Source organism: Haemaphysalis longicornis, unplaced genomic scaffold (assembly GCF_048455015.1).
Source record: "Haemaphysalis longicornis isolate Haplotype H1 unplaced genomic scaffold, Haemaphysalis longicornis Haplotype H1 scaffold_5, whole genome shotgun sequence".
Lineage (NCBI taxonomy): Eukaryota > Metazoa > Arthropoda > Arachnida > Ixodida > Ixodidae > Haemaphysalis > Haemaphysalis longicornis.
Genome location: NW_027526385.1, coordinates 5,592,692 through 5,608,230, shown reverse-complemented (window position 1 = coordinate 5,608,230; position 15,539 = coordinate 5,592,692). Strand labels below are relative to the sequence as shown.

The 15,539-nt window shown below is 49.2% G+C and overlaps 1 long non-coding RNA gene and 1 other non-coding gene across 2 annotated transcripts; both read right to left on the bottom strand.

The window, feature by feature from the left end:
• Nucleotides 1–3,935: 3,935 nt before the first annotated feature.
• LOC144137839 (uncharacterized) lies at nucleotides 3,936–10,361 on the bottom strand. Its single transcript, XR_013315743.1, has 2 exons — nucleotides 5,263–10,361; nucleotides 3,936–4,683 (listed from the first exon to the last, which is right to left on the bottom strand). It is a non-coding gene; the product is annotated as an uncharacterized LOC144137839 (long non-coding RNA).
• Nucleotides 10,362–15,108: 4,747 nt separating this feature from the next.
• Trnak-cuu (transfer RNA lysine (anticodon CUU)) lies at nucleotides 15,109–15,182 on the bottom strand. The gene has a single exon. It is a non-coding gene; the product is annotated as a tRNA-Lys (tRNA).
• Nucleotides 15,183–15,539: the final 357 nt, after the last annotated feature.

Sequence of the window (15,539 nt, the reverse complement as noted above, 5' to 3'; positions counted from 1 at the left end):
AACCGTAAGTGCATCTATCGCAAGTGCAAGGGGCATGAATAAAAGGGGATGCTTAGAATAAACAAAAATTACAATGTAGCAGTGAGTGTGAATTTTAGCATGTTTTAGCTATGATGGGCATGTAAATTGCTTTTCAGTGATGCTGTGTGCCAGATACTAAGTTCCCTTCTATGTACACAATGGTGAGTTTTTCCCAGCAGGGTCCTGGGTATCGCGTTTACAATAGTGAAAATTCACTATCGGCTACTTATTTTTTTTTTGTAGGTCTTTAAGCAAAGCCTGCAAAGCTGTTAGTAGGCAACAGGTTAGTGGGCAACAACAGAAAAAGTTTATTCAGCACACAGTATGTCATTTGTGATATCACTGCTTAAAATGATATTTGCATTTTCCTCGTGTTAAAAAAATCACAGCAACTGGACAGTATCATACACAGAAAAGTGTTGAAACAGTTCAAAGAAATAGGGATTTAAAGGCATTATACAGACAGGTAATAGTTTTCTGGTAAATACACAAAGTAATGCCACACTCTTAAACTAAAAAGATAATTGAGATTGATGTGATTTCTCTAACATAGCACGTTAATAACTGAACAAGACGACGAGCTGCAGGCTTACAAAATTGCTTCACCGATGCAGTTGTTGGAGTCAGAAAAGAAACCTGTAAATACAGGATGTGTTGAGGACAAATGACCATCAATACCAGACGTGCCCAGTAAGTGCAGTCTTCTGCTGAATGGCAAACACGCAAAAAAAATGACTTGATACACTTAATTTACAACTAAAAACAAACTGCAAAAAATGTGAGTATAATCAGATTGCAAGGTAAAACTGACAGGACTAAATTCCTTGGCAAGTTGCAGTATTCCAAAATGGTTTTACCAGTGCTGCAAATATAACCCGCCGTGGTGGCTCAGTGGCTAAGGCGTTGCGCTGCAAAGCACGAGGTGCAGTCGCTTTCATTTCCGACGGTTGGGGTGGTCGGACCAGCGACAAGCGCCTTACCGAGTCTTGCGGCATCTTAAATAACCTTGTACCAGGTGACACAGCGTTGGCTGACAGAGGATTCACAATAGGTGATGCTGTTGGCATCCACTCAGCCAAGCTAGAAATGCCGGCTTTCACTAGGGGGAAATCGCAGTTATCGGCTTGGGACGTCCAAAAAACTCGAAAATTGGCTAATGTCCGCATTCATGTAGAACGGGTGATTGGGCTACTTAGAGGACTATACCGAATCCTGTCAAGCACTATTTCAATTGATCTCGTGACTGTGAAGCACAACGAGAGGCTCACCCAGCTAGACAAAATTGTAGCTGTCTGCGCAGCTCTAGCAAATCTGAGCCAGTCAGTTGTGCCATTCGAATAGGCATTTTCCAGCAAGCCGTGTGCATCAGTTTCGCTGAGACAACAATGTCTAGCAGTTTCCCTTATTGTGTGGGAAATAGGTGGGTGAGGCACGCCGTAGTGAAAGGCTCCGGATTAATTTTGGCCACCTGGGGCGAGGGGGGGGGGGAGGGGGGGAAATCTTTAATGTGAGCCGAAATCTCGCAGACACGGGCGTTTTTGCTTTTCGCCTCTGTCAGAAAAGTGGCTGGGAATCGAACCTGCAATGTCCTTGGGCCCAGCAGCACAACACCTTAGCCACACAGAAGAGGATGGAATGGGAATGGCCGCAATGAAATGCCAATACTGGGCAACAGTGAAAAGAGCAGCAGGCATCCAATGCCACTGGTTAGGAGGCGAACATGACCATTAAGACAGCCAGGATGCAACGCATGGTTAGTGTGGTGTGTAACGGGTGTGCAAAAAATGTTGTGTGGTGGGCATCTAAAATCGCCGCAAACCATGTGTATTTATTGGAAGTATGATTTAGGGACTACCCAGCGATGGGCATAACAGCACAATGCACAGGCTACTGTACCAGGTAGTGCAATTCCTGATGATTGACTTATTGATGCAATTTTTTGTTTCGCTGTAGTATCTAAATGCACAGATGTTTTGGATTTCATTGTGTGATTTGCAGTTATGTTCTGTCATGAAGATTTTAGCCCTGGTCATCTGTATGAATGCACTCTTCTCTTCAAACAGAACATTATGAGGATTTTGCTCCTGTAGACATGAAAAGCTGTTTCCTGGACTGTTGACCGACGATTTACCTCATTTCTTGGCGGTGAAAGTTTTGATGTGTCGTAATGTGTAAAATAAGCCCTCTGAATTTTCCATAATGTGAAATGCTATTCCACGCAGTGAATGGCAGCACCCATTGCGAGCCTAAAGCAATGGGAGTCTAGATGAAGACATCAAGCCCAATTTTGAACTGTTACACTCGTGATTTTGATTCCAATGGTTTAGGTAGGTTATTTTTTGTCAGTTGTTACACCACTGTCCATTTTATGCTGCTGCTGCTGCTCTAGTAAACGTTCTTCAGCTTAGTTCTGTGTCTTCACGAAAAATACAGGGTGTTTGTAATGCTGCCCAATGTCAGTATTTCTTTCCCTTTTTTTGTCCAAACTGACATTGATGATTGTCGTCGTAGTATGCAAGTTTTAAAGAGTTGGTAATGTTTTGTGCAAAAAAAATTGTGCATCTTAGTTAGTGACATGAGGGGTCTCAACTCACATCAGTGAGCAAGCAAGCCACAGTCAAGAAGTTCAGTCCCGCATGGGAAGGTTGCAATGCAAGAAAGGCAGGGGGGAGGGGGGTGTAACAAATTGTCACCTAATGCTGCCGTTCAAACGAAACAAGTCCTTTCCCACACATTGTAAATATGCTTGGTCATTTCTGTATGGAATTTGGTGTCACCATTCGAGAAACATATCAGTACTGATCTCCAGGATGACTAAAATCTAGGCACTGATATTTGTTTTACGGTGATCCTTTAATATATCAAAAGGTAAAAAAAAAAAATCAAAAGGTCTGCAGGCCACATGTGGCCCGGGTGTTTCACACCCTTGCTTTAGATTAACTGTGCACAATAAGGCATGGCTATGTGTATCAATCGTAACACAAAGAATGGAAGGTTACAAGTGGAAGCACCCACACACAAAAACCGAATGGAATGGGAAAAAATGGTGTTTCCGTGTTCTATAGATGCGGAGTGTCTTATGCTCGGGGGTATGTCACTTGTTGACCGGTGGCGACCGTCCGCACACCATCTGTGCATGCGCTCCTCTCCACCTTTCCAAACAGCTGCGTACTCTCCTCTCCTCTCCTACCGTCTGCGCGCGCTCCTCCTCTGTTCACTTCAGCTCTCTCGCGCGCATGCGTGGCTCTCTCTCTCGTAGTCTCCTCTCCTACAGCTGTGAATATAAAGGGGAGCGCGCAGAGCGCGCGTTCAGTGCTGCGCTTGACTCCGGTTGACTCCGTGCTTCTTCAGATGAAGTAGGATGGAAGCAACAGTCCCGTCAGCGGGTGCGCTGACGCAATTAAACATAACGGAAACGCAAACGGAACCCCCATGACACTCCGCATCCTACTCATGGTTCCCTTTGGGGAGATGGGTGTAATTTTTTTTTGTACCCCAGCAAGGCTCCTTGTCTCTGTTTAGCTCCAAGTAGTAGTGCAGAAGTGACAACAAAAGAGAATCGGCAGACTGCATCGGTGCTCCTGTGACCTACTGCAAACTATCACTAATATTTAACTGATGAGTAATTACATTGTGAACTGTTGGTTGGGTGGTGTTTTATTGATGTGTAATAAAATGTTTCTTGATAGACATGTTCTCATCATGCCATTTTTAATAGTGTCCCAAGCTGCTGTTAGCAGTTACCCTAGGTGTAAGTAAGACACGTTAACTTAACAAGCCTTGCTGCTGATGCCCGGAAACACCAATGTTAAGCTTTGGTGGTGCACAAAGAACATGGGTTGGTAAGCTAGTTGGTATTGCATAATGAAAAGTGGGTCTTACAAAGCAATATGAACAAAGGCAGGACAAAGCACTGAACTGTGACTGATTGTTTATTCAAGGAATAAACATACCAATGCGATTACAACCAATGAAAAAGTTAAAGCACACCGAAACCAACACGTCATCTCGCCCCTTCCCTGCTACATAGCAAGGTTTTGATACTCGATTTCTTTTTTTGGGAGTGCAACTGAAGGGTCTCTAATGCACACATTATTAAACATTCAATTTCAAGTACGCCTGTCAATTCAGGTGTGAACTTTTCCTTTTCTAAGCAATGAACGCACTTCCCAAAAAGTGGAACACAAGCGTAACTTTTCGCAGTGTGACAAAATGTGGCCCTTGTTGATGAATTCAATGAAGTCCTTGTGCTCACTGTACAGATCACCATTTCATAACAGTTGAATTAGCCAAAATGAAGGCGATAGCCATGAGTTATCATTTCCTGGCCAAAAACCACGTCTTGCAAAAAATATTCTAGCACATGAAGAGCATGACCAAAATGTGTTTTTTTTTTTTTTTCATTTTCCACAGTCATTGTAAATTCAAATAGCAGTAGCTGGAAAGGCACCTAAATGCACATAAAAGGGCACCAGTCGACCTCGCTATTTATTTCTGAATATTTCTGTAGATCAGTTTCGAAGTGTGCTAAACACCATCACTGTATTTAAACCTGCTGCTGCTCACGGATGCCGCAAAAAACGGCACTCTTGAGGCTTGCCCTGCAGGACGCACACCAGCTCTGTGAGGGCGCCGTATTTCTTTTCTAGCAGCTGCATACGCCTGCAATGAAAGAGAAAGGAAAAAACGGGCTGAAGTTCGGGGTGAAGCAGAAAGGCACAATTACTTCCATTATGTGCACATTTAGTTTTTCTAAACCAAGCAGGAGCTACAAGTTTTGTACGGAGACCGAAATGTCAGTTCTGCTGCCCCTAAAAACACAATAGTAAGTTTCGCTAAGCGCTGCTGGCGCAAAACAACAGCTTGAGACGACGTTCGTTTCCTGACGGCGTGATCGAACAGCAATTTCTTTAAAAGATATATCGGCCTCAAAAGTGCGCAGGATAGAAGTACCCGAGGTTTTGACCTTTAAATGATGCTCGCCGGTTTCCTCACTCCACCCAAGGACAATCGAAACACAGAGCTTCATGCCTGCGCTGAGATTGACAGAAGTAAATTGATCGCTGCATGCGATCCAATCACCGCACGAGAAAAATAAAAAAGAAAACACGTTGCTGCTTATGTTCGAGTTATTATCAAAAAAGCAGCCCTAAAAACGGCTTCCCTCAAGATGGCACGGGCGACACATTGGCACTGGGTTTCTCGTGCACTAAATGTTTCACACTCAGCAAAACAACTCACCTGTGACATTAGAGCGCGGCGGCTGGCCATCAGCTGATCTGCGGCGGCGACTTGATACGCGTCTGGCGATAGGTAGATCGCACTGTACTCAACAGTACTTAGCGTCGAGTTATTACTTTGCGTTCAGTGGGCATCAGTCTGGAAATGATGCAGTTCATGCTGACAAACGACCAATGCGCTAACGATGCAACCTTTGCGCCCCGACCGACTCGCACTCGCTCGTAGGTGTGCGCAGAGGCTGGGGTTGAATTGCAGATAAGGTTGTCACACTCATGAGCGGAACCATGAATTTTCGCGTAACCAACGCTGTCGCGGTGCAACAGACTATCAAGCCACTCGCACACGCCTTGCACGAAAACACAAGCTCATATCGCGGACCGCGACCTGCCTGGCCGCCATGAAGGCACGGAGGAGAAGAGGAGGGCCTGATCTGCGGGCCGTGCGCACAACGTCGCCTAGCAACAGACGCTTGGCCACAGATATGGCGGCGCACGCATGGTTGCCTGTATGTATGTGAATACGCTCTATAGGCCTCCTGCGCTGCCCAGAGGGCGCTGCGCAAGCGGCTTCCGGGCAGTACTTCCGGGTAGTACAAAGCTGCGCGGGTCCCATAGGATCCCGTGTTGACAGAAGCAAAATGAGCTCGACGCTCCCTATTATTTTGCGACGTGGTCACCAGTTCATCCCCGACGCGTCCGATCTATTTCAGCGATCAACTTGGCGTTAGGGGAAAAATCTTTGCAGCGCTTAACACGTTTACAGCGCCGACGAAAGTGCCGGGACCGTGACGGCGTCTGCTACTCGCAGGTTCACCGATCGATGTTCGTACGAAGTGAAACTTTAAGTGAAATTTCTAGTTTAAACTTATACTCTAGGTGACAGAGACTTCTCAAAAACAGCCAAGAAGAGAGACGCAATCGGTGATGATCGCGCTTTAAAAAGCCAGCGAGTCCGGCGGACCGCAGGCTCGCCTGCTGCGGTGCGCCGCTCTTTTGCGTACCTGCACACTATGCGCGCACTTTCATTAAACAGTGCTCGTTTGCGTCGCCGTTACGAATACACGGTGCAGCGTTAGCTTGCCGTTTTGTTGCGTGTCTCAGTGACAAATTGCCGCGACCGTCAGAAGCGTGAAATCTGTTTTGCGATTCCGAAATTAGTGACCGTAAAACAAAGTGGTCGGGCGAACTAAGAGGCCGCTCGCTTTCCTTGTTTGCTCTGGCTTTACTTAATTACGCTTTGCAGTATACATTCCCAGTTCGCACTTAATAGAATGAGGGTCAGCAACGGCCGAGTTCCATGCAGCCGACACGGCGGAGGGCTGGACGGCAAATCAAAGGGGGGGGGGGGGGGGGAGGAGGAGGGGGGCTTTGAATGCAAAGAGAAAAAATTCAGCGAATTTCTAATATTTGACAATGATCTGGCGAAGTGTGAAGATGGGGGTGCAATTCAACTGGAGGACGTCAATTCTCTGTTCTTGCCTCGCTGTCTAACTCCATTTGAAGTCAAAACTGGCGTGTCGGCGTTCAGATTCGACGACCCCTTCACTAAACCAACACAGTCAGTGATGATCGTATGTAAATATTCGGGGCCCCGCGCCGTGTATGCGGCTGTGTCATGTGGTGTTATAGAAGTACACATCTCTGCAGGCAGCGGGCGTGTGATTTGGTGCATGTTTTACGTCCTTTAATAGCGCTTAATTTGTTTATTTGGCGCTGTTGCCCCACCTACTCGCTAGTATACATGTACCCTCCCGTTCGTAAATCGTGCGGCGTAAAACGTTACGCAAGAATCATTTAGTTTGCGAAAATACGAAACAAAATTTCCACTCGTTTCAAAGGCGGTGCCAGGCCAGCAGTGTCAGCTGAGTCTGCTGCGCAATTCTTGCGTTCGCTTGCATGCTCCCGCTGAAGCAACCTTTTGCAGTTATCTCAGGATATAGGATGAGCAGCGTTCCGTGTTTATGCTACTCGTGAACTTTCCTTTGTCGACCGCACGCAAGAAGAAAAAACTAACTGTCGTGAAACAGTTAAACCACCCGACCTGGCGATACTGTCCCACGCCGCGACCATCGCGAAAGCTCGCTAAAAGAAAGCCGACAAATCGGCTTCTTTTAGCGGATATTATTTTGTTTAGCCTCTGCAACTACTTTAAGGGCTATTTCATACAATATGGAGTCATTTAAACTCGCCACAAAGCGCCACAACCAACTTTCACTCTGGCTTGTAATTGAAAACACATGGAGGGCGGCGAGGGTCGTCTGCTTTTGTACTACCCAGAGGCGTTGGCCGATAGGGGCGCTGCCTGTCGCCAAAACTCCAGCGCAGGAGGCCTATATGCTGAAAAAGCTTTCATTCAATAAATAAAACAGTCTAGTTCAAAGAAACAACAATCTTTTTTCACCAGTTTTCACCAGATATTGTCTGGTGTAGCCGTATTGGTACCTCAACACCAGTAGCCCCCGAATTTCACCAGATTTTCACAATCTGGTGCCGTATTTCACCATCTGGCAACGCTGTGAGGAATGGTCGTATCCCCTCGTCCACTGGCACGTTCCCACTGGCCTCGTCGCGCGACGTTCCGCGACGTTGCAAAGCTACGAGCTGGCCGTCTCTTTGTGACATGGAGTTTTGCGGCAGATCGCCATGGAGGAAGAAAAAAGAAAAACTTTTCTTTCCTCCATGCAGATCGCTCGCGTGACGACCCCGCAAAACCAGCAAAACCCGATATGGCCATTTTATTTCTCTATGATATGGCCGCGGAGTAATGGCGGAGTAGGCTGACGTAGCCGGAAACGAAACGTTTGTTTACATCCGGCAATGCAAACTGCGGCGGGCCATAGCCCGCTATCGGTCGGGCCGGCAAGCAACTTCCCGTTCGCTTCGGTTCTTTGGTCAGTGGCTTCAGCGTACGCGTGCACTAATCAACGAACAGCGTGGAACTCATCAGTGTGGAGAAACGTGTATGGATTTAAAGCAAGTAATCATCGTATATAGCTAGGTGGATAGCGAGACGGTAGGTTGACTTGCAGCCTCTTCGTACTTCTATCGGCGACTGGTAAACAGGCGTAGAGTTCGGAGGCGTCAGAACCAATGGGGAGAGAGAGCCGTCACTTGCTTGTTCGGCAGTCGGGCGCCTCGCCGGCTCGTTCGTATCATCCGCCGGGCCGCGCAGGTCCGTTCGTAACAGCCGAAATTTTTCCCATTGCAAACAATGCAATTTTGCCGGGACTTTTCAGAAATTCGTATCATCCCGAAATTCGTATCACCCAGAATCGTATCATCGAGATTCTACTGTATCACTTATCAGGTTTGCCATTCTTCTTGTTAAGTCTGTGGCTTTTGTGATGCTTTCTACATATGCCTTTGCATTGAGAGGGAACGCGAAGGCTGGACTCTATGCAGATTTTATCTGCTGTGTTGGCACGGCTTAGAATCATACAAGTGGCACAAGATGGGCAACTAAAGCAGAAAGTTGGGTGGATTGGTTGCTAACTACACAATTCATTGTACCATAGTCGGAAACAAGTTAAGAACGGCAATACCAGACACGCAGGTTATTTCACAGAATGCCCCTGCTCGCGTACCAAGCAAACCTGGGCGACAAGAATCATACCTACTCAGTAGGCCTTGCACAGGCTGAGCTTGAACCAACTCGCACCTACAACTATACAAGAAAATCAGAAGTCCCGCCTGCTACCGCTGCGGCCTCTACGAGTCCACCGGCCACTGCATGACGACACGTACTGCATGCAACTCGGACCGTGAGTGGCTACGGAAGGCCTACACACGCTTGGGAATACCGTGCAGCACAAAAGACGATCTGCTCTTGCCCTGCTGGCAGCACATCCTTCTCCCCAGGGCTTTCAAACACCTCCTTGCCTACCTGGAAGAAAGCGGCCTGGGCCTGCGGCGAGCATGCGGCGCCGCGCATACTTATTGCCGTATATGAGGACATACCTTTACAGATTGAAAATAGGAGGAGAAAGTGTGAGCACATGCAGAGTGTCGGACAACAGCACTCCATGGCGGCATGGCTAGCCTGTGTCACTTGAGCAGTACAATTGACAAGGATAAGCACCTCGTCATAGACCGTTTACTGGACAGAGATGAGGGGGCGCGTAGCCGTAGCAACCAGAATTCCAGATGAGCACAGCTTGGCGTTCACAAACACTGAGGAGGTGTTTGGTTCCTCGATAAATGGCCCTAGCTTTGGAGTTTTCGCTTGTGCCGCCGAGCAGTGTGGACGAGTTCTTTGCTGCGGTGGTTTCGACAACTCGGGCTACGTTTTCCGTGCCTCTATCTATTGTTTCCGTGCCTCTATCTATGCCGGTGGGCGGCAGCTTGCCTTCGCCTTCGACCATCGTATCGGCCCCCGATGTGCAGATGTTGCATCGTCGGTCGAACAGTTTCGGGTGTTCCCGCAGCCTTGCAACATTTTCCAGCAGCAGCAGCGTTCCAAGCAGCTTGTGGAGATGCTGCAAGCCAAGCCAAGCCCCTGCCCGTGTCTGCGTTTGTCGCGCAACCCGCTGAGCCGACCCAGGTTACGGCCGATGCACGTGCTTCCCCGACACCCCCAATGTGCGCTGGTGCATTGCACTATTTGCAGGAAGACCTCGTTGCGACCATGCAGAGTCAATGGACGAGACGACGCCCCCAAAGCGCCTACGAAACGTCTCGGATGGCTCGGATGATGACCGCGGGGCAAATGACGCCATGCCGAAGGAGAACAACAGGGCGGCGGCCATAGCTGACTTGGTGCAATTTTCTTCCTTCCCTGATTACGCGGTCGCGCAATGCAAAGTGCCTGGCTTACAAGGGAAGAATTTTTATCCACATTGCTGAGTCGAGGCTACTAGTGCTCGAGAAATTGCACAGAATAAATGAGGAATGAAGAATTGCTTGTATTGAATTTTTTTCGAGGCATGTCCCTTCAAGCTTCTGCATGTGTTATACAAAGGAAGTTGCTGGAGTGGAGAAGGCACCCCTAAGCAGAAGCCACTTGCAGCCATCTTGCCACAGGCAGAAAGCGCACCTTTTGCAGGGAAGCCACAGTGTGTAGTCAGCGTGGTGCCATCTGGACATTGTAATTGTTACGTCGCGCGTGTTAGCTCAACTCCAGAAATCCCCTCGCCAAGTCATTCAAGGCACCGTTGAGTAAGCTAAGCGAAGCTTTCTGCAGGCTGTTCTTTTTTGCAAAGCCAAAGCCTACACAATGGGTGTGAATGACCCAAAAGCGCAACCCATCTTAGAAAATGCAAAGAAAAGTGTATTTGACAGCGTACTTGTGAATACAGAACGAACTGGAAAAATATTTGACAACTTGGTCGGTCAAGGAGATCTCAAGTACACCCTGACTCACAAAATCAGCCCAGAAGACGGGGAAACGTTCTTTCGACGTATTAGTAATAACTCGACAGCAGTGCAGTTCGTGGCCTCGCACAGGCAAATTCTGGTGAAAGCTGAAGTAAAGTCTTCAAGCAGTGGAAACAGAGCACAGGGCATCGTGTCCATTAAGAGTGGCACAGTACCTTTTCAAGAGAGTGCAGGCACAGCTGTGACTGCAGCAAGCTGGTCGCCAGTTTTACAGCCACAAGACCTCGACTACATGCACCGTGTAGACTATCCCGAGAGCCTGTCATCTATTGTTGGATCAGTAGTTCCTCATATAGCCAGCTTTGCTGCCAGAAAGGTGGCTGCGACAAACAGTTGTGAGGAATGTGTCGTGGCTGTGCAAAGCAGATCAGCGCCCCCTTAAAGCGAGGCAAAAGACCGAATGGAGATTTACAAGGGAAATGTCACCAACCCAATACTTGTGCTGAAATACCAGCAGCTGCATTTCGCCCTGCAGAAGTACTCGGTGGCAACATTTTACCACACAGTTTCCCAGGCAATTCAACTCACGGTCGCTAGCGTTCGCAGCACCAGAGCTTGCCTTTGGACCCGTAGCGGACGCGTCTGGAACAATAAAACAAAGAAAATGACGGCTGTTTGCTGACGCGAACCCCGCGGTAGCAAAGACGCAAGTAAAAAAGGCACGAGCTTTTCCGCAAAAGCGTTCTTCCCGTGAAGCAAAAGTTAGTGCGGACTTGCATGTAGTATGCTTTTGTTTATTCTTTCGCAGTTCTTTCTGGAAGCGTCCCCGACAATGATAGCTCGCGGGCAAACAAGTGCCCAGGGAACACGCTCCCGGTGAAGAGGCGGTATACTGTTCAGCATAGCACAGCATTTCGGCGACCTTTGTTTCTACGTTCTTTCAACCCTCACTGAATTCAACGATTTCCAAGGCATGCAGTAATGATGACAGCAGCTCCACATGGATAGCCAGGCTGCAGAAGGTGCCTCTAAGTTGCTTGCCATCAGTTAAAAAAAGATGAATTTAGGCCAATTTACGTGAGGCATGTGTTACCATTTCACAGGGAAGCTTTGAAAGGCTTTGTAGCCACACGACTTTACTGTGAGCAAAGCAATCCACATTTCACAAACTCTTGCGCCATCGCGACCTCTAACCACGATGGTGGACGTGATTGGTGGAATCCGCCTTTTTCGCTGCAGTGTGGCACCCTCTTGAAATAGTGACGGAAAGCATATTGGAGGTCAAGGTTAGCGCGTGCGTCGTGGTTGTTGCCTTCGGTGTGAGTGCATTGTTTTTCGACGCTGGAAGAGAAGGTAGCTTTCAATCTCACCTAGTCGCTTTTTTTTTAATCTTATACTTCCCCTGACGAATGTAACTGCATCAGCATGCAATCGCCAGGGGAACAATTAATTCCGGGAGGCTTTCTTGCCGTTACCAACGGCTGGACGGACTTGGCTTGGTCGACTAAGCTCCATACAAAGGAGCAACGTCGGCAGTACATGCAGGCGACCAGCAGCCATCATTCAAAGCGTTATAGAACTGATGGACTCCGACAGTGAAGACGAAGCATTCGACGATGTCGTCGCAATTGTCGCCCTCAAACTGAGTAGGCTGCAACGCAACAGAATCCCGAGGTACTGCGAAGAAGTCGTCAGTCGGTACGATGATTTTGAATTTAAAAAGCTTTTCCGCCTATCACGCTAGTCATTTGATAGGCTCGCCGCAGGGTACATGGCGTCCCCATTTTTTCCGAACACAACGAGAGGGCAACCAAGGGTTAGTGCCGGAAAGACATGCTTGGTGGTATTGTGCTACTTGGGTGGACAGTGCAGTATGTACTCCTTGGCCGACAGATTCAACATTGCCGTGTCGACCGTACACAGCTGTGTCGAGCGAATGTTGGATTTTCTCAACAGCCTGAGTGCGGAAATGCTCCTTGGCCAGACAGACAGGAGCAGGAGCGCAGCAAAGCCGGTTTCCTGGCGAAAAGCGACGGCAAGGGACCTCAAAACACCATTGGATGCATAGACGGTTGCCATGTGGAAATCAACAAGCCGACGGAGTCTCCGAACTCCTACTACAATCGGAAGAAATTTCCCTTGATCGTCTTACAAGGTATTGCCAATGACCGAAGCAAATTTCTGGACGTGTTCATTGGATTCCCTGGCTCTGCGCACGACGCCAGAATTCTTTGCGAAAGCACATTTCGTTGATCCAGATGTCACCCCTACTCGGACCACCCTTTCGCTACTCGCTACGCGGTGGGACGCCGCTGACCCGTAAGGGAGGGCGTCGCACCGCAGCTTTCGCTACGGTGCTGCTTTTCGAGGGCCGCCAGGACCTGCTCGACGGCTGTTAGTTGGGTGTCCTTGTCATAACTGCGCACTGGAGCCATGCAGGCGATGCCTACTAGTCCCCTCATAGTGCACCACATGTACGTCCAAGTTAAACAGTTATTTTTGTTAACCTGATGTCAAGGTGTGCGCTTGTGCATTACTCCCAGTGCATTTCAGAGACTGTTGTGATGCCCCCCTTCCGTGCGTAGCATCAGCCCAATAAGTAATGGTCCCAGCCCAGGCAGGTGCTGATCAGAGTGCAGAACCTTCAATGAGCCGCCAAGACAGGCTGGTCCCAAGAAACGACCGTCACAAGATTGGTCTCGTACTGTATGGTAACAGCTGCTTTAGTTGGGGCTCATTCATTATGAAAATGGTACGTGAAGATTCTGTCTTGCTAGCCTGAAACAATTAAAACTGAAGGAGGAGCACCCATCGATGCTGCGACTTTGAGCACCAAGTACTAGAGATATAGACAGTGATATAGACATACCTTTGGCGATATAGCACACCAGAGGTATGTTCAAAAGGTATGCCTCAGGTTACACAGCGATTTGTGTTGACCTAATATTAAAATGTGTGCTAGTGCTTTGCCCCCAGTGCATTTTAGACACTGTCGTGATTTCCTTCTTCCATGCATACACTATTCTAATGAGTAATGGCACGGTGTTACGATTTTTGCAGCTATCCAGCCGATGGCAGCTGAGCCAATGGCTGCTCTACACACGGCAACAGTGAACAGATTGCCCAACTCACCACATTGAAGATTAGGTGAACCGCTGCACACTGCCATAAGCCCGATGGCAGAGCAGTAAGAAAGATAAAGCACCCTAGACCATTTTGCACGAAGTTTATGTCCTACAGCAGGTGTCACAAAGACTATCCCAACAAGGCGTACAGCATTGGGATGACCAGCAGAAGCTATGAAATTTCGCTTGGACACACAGGTCTTTAGGTTCACTGTAATCACCTGACAGACTGGTCTTTAGAGGCAGTGACATTGGCCTACTTGACGTTAGGTGTTCACATGCCTTCCTAGGCAAGACTACCGATGAGGCAGCAGCAGCCCCCCAGTTCTGCCGTAACGTGCAGTTTTAGTTGGCGACAACTCACCCAAAATCATGTGCAGGTTCCGGCTGCACTTGGTGCCGTTTGTGGAGACCTGTACATTTAGCTTTGGTGGCAACAACGCACCCCAGCTGTCCGAAGCAGTGTCGCGCTTGCGTTGCCGGCCGGCAGATTTTGCCATTCTCTGTGTTGGGGGGAACGATCTAGACCAGACCGGCGCGGATCCGCAGCGGATATGTGACAGCATAAAGGTGTGTTCAGAGGAAACACTTGCACTATTTTGTTTGTGTGTGAAGGCGGATGGACATCAAATTTCGCCCTATTTGTGTTGTAGGCCCTGGTGACCGAGGTGGCCCCTACCGTGTACGTCTTCACGGTGTTGCCTCGTTACTTCCAGTCGGCAAGCGCGAATTCCACTCGTCGCTTGCTGAACAGGAAGCTAACGGCCACCCTGAAGCGTATGCGGGACGTCTACATACTAAAAGCCGCGGTAACAATGGACGTGTATGGTTTTGCACTCTAGTGGCTACGTATAACTGTATTTCTAACGTGGTCTTAAAAAATTAGAAATTGTACACAACTTTAGCCAGTTTTGCGTGGAAGTTGTGGGAAACCCAGAGTCCTGGCGCATTCCCCATTCCTCGCCGCCCGCAGCCGAGGCGAGGGGGGAAGACTCCTTCTCTCCCCTCGGCGGATGCGTCGCTGCCGCCGCAGCGCAGGCGTGTCGCGGCGGTCCCTCATCACGTGACCGGCTCTTCGGGGCCCCAGTGGGCCGGTCTCGGTGCGCGGGACGAAGGAGGGCTCTCTTGGGTTCGAGCCAGCAACGAAGACGTGAGTGCCGGAGATCCAGCTTTCCCCTTCCTTTGTCTACCCCCTTTGCGCCTGCTTCCTGACCCTCGCCGGACGGCTGGGTCAGGACAGGCGAGGAGCCGACTACGTTATTGGTGGAGCGCCAATAAACGTGAGTTTGGCCTTTTTGTTATGTTTTGTGTGTTCCTTGGTGTTCTTTGCCGCTACGCCGGTCGGTAGTCCGTGGCGGAGTTCAGCCGAGCTAGCCTTGCGGCCGGAACCCTGGTCCCCACATATTTGGCGCCCAACGTGGGGCTCGAACCCACGACCCTGAGATTAAGAGTCTCATGTTCTACCGACTGAGCTGGTTCTGGCCAGACGGTCAAACGGCGTCCCCGCGAAAGCAGCAGACGCGGCTTACGCACGCCATCAAGGATGCAAACCGCAGTCGCGGTAAGGCCAGGGCCGACCAGAAGGTGGCCTATGACCGAGCTCATCGAGACGTGGCGTACCAGGTGGGCGGCTCTGTCTTGAGACGGAATCACGCGCTAAGCGACGCTAGCGCGGGGTTCGCGCCGGTCTCACCCCCAGGTCGGTCGGACCTTTCATGGAAGCCGAGAAGCTCTCACGGCTAAACTACAAGCTAAGAGACCCGATTCCGGGTCGAATCAGCGGCCTCATCCACGTGGCCGAGCTGAAGCAGTACTTTCGGACGGAAGATACTGCCGACGC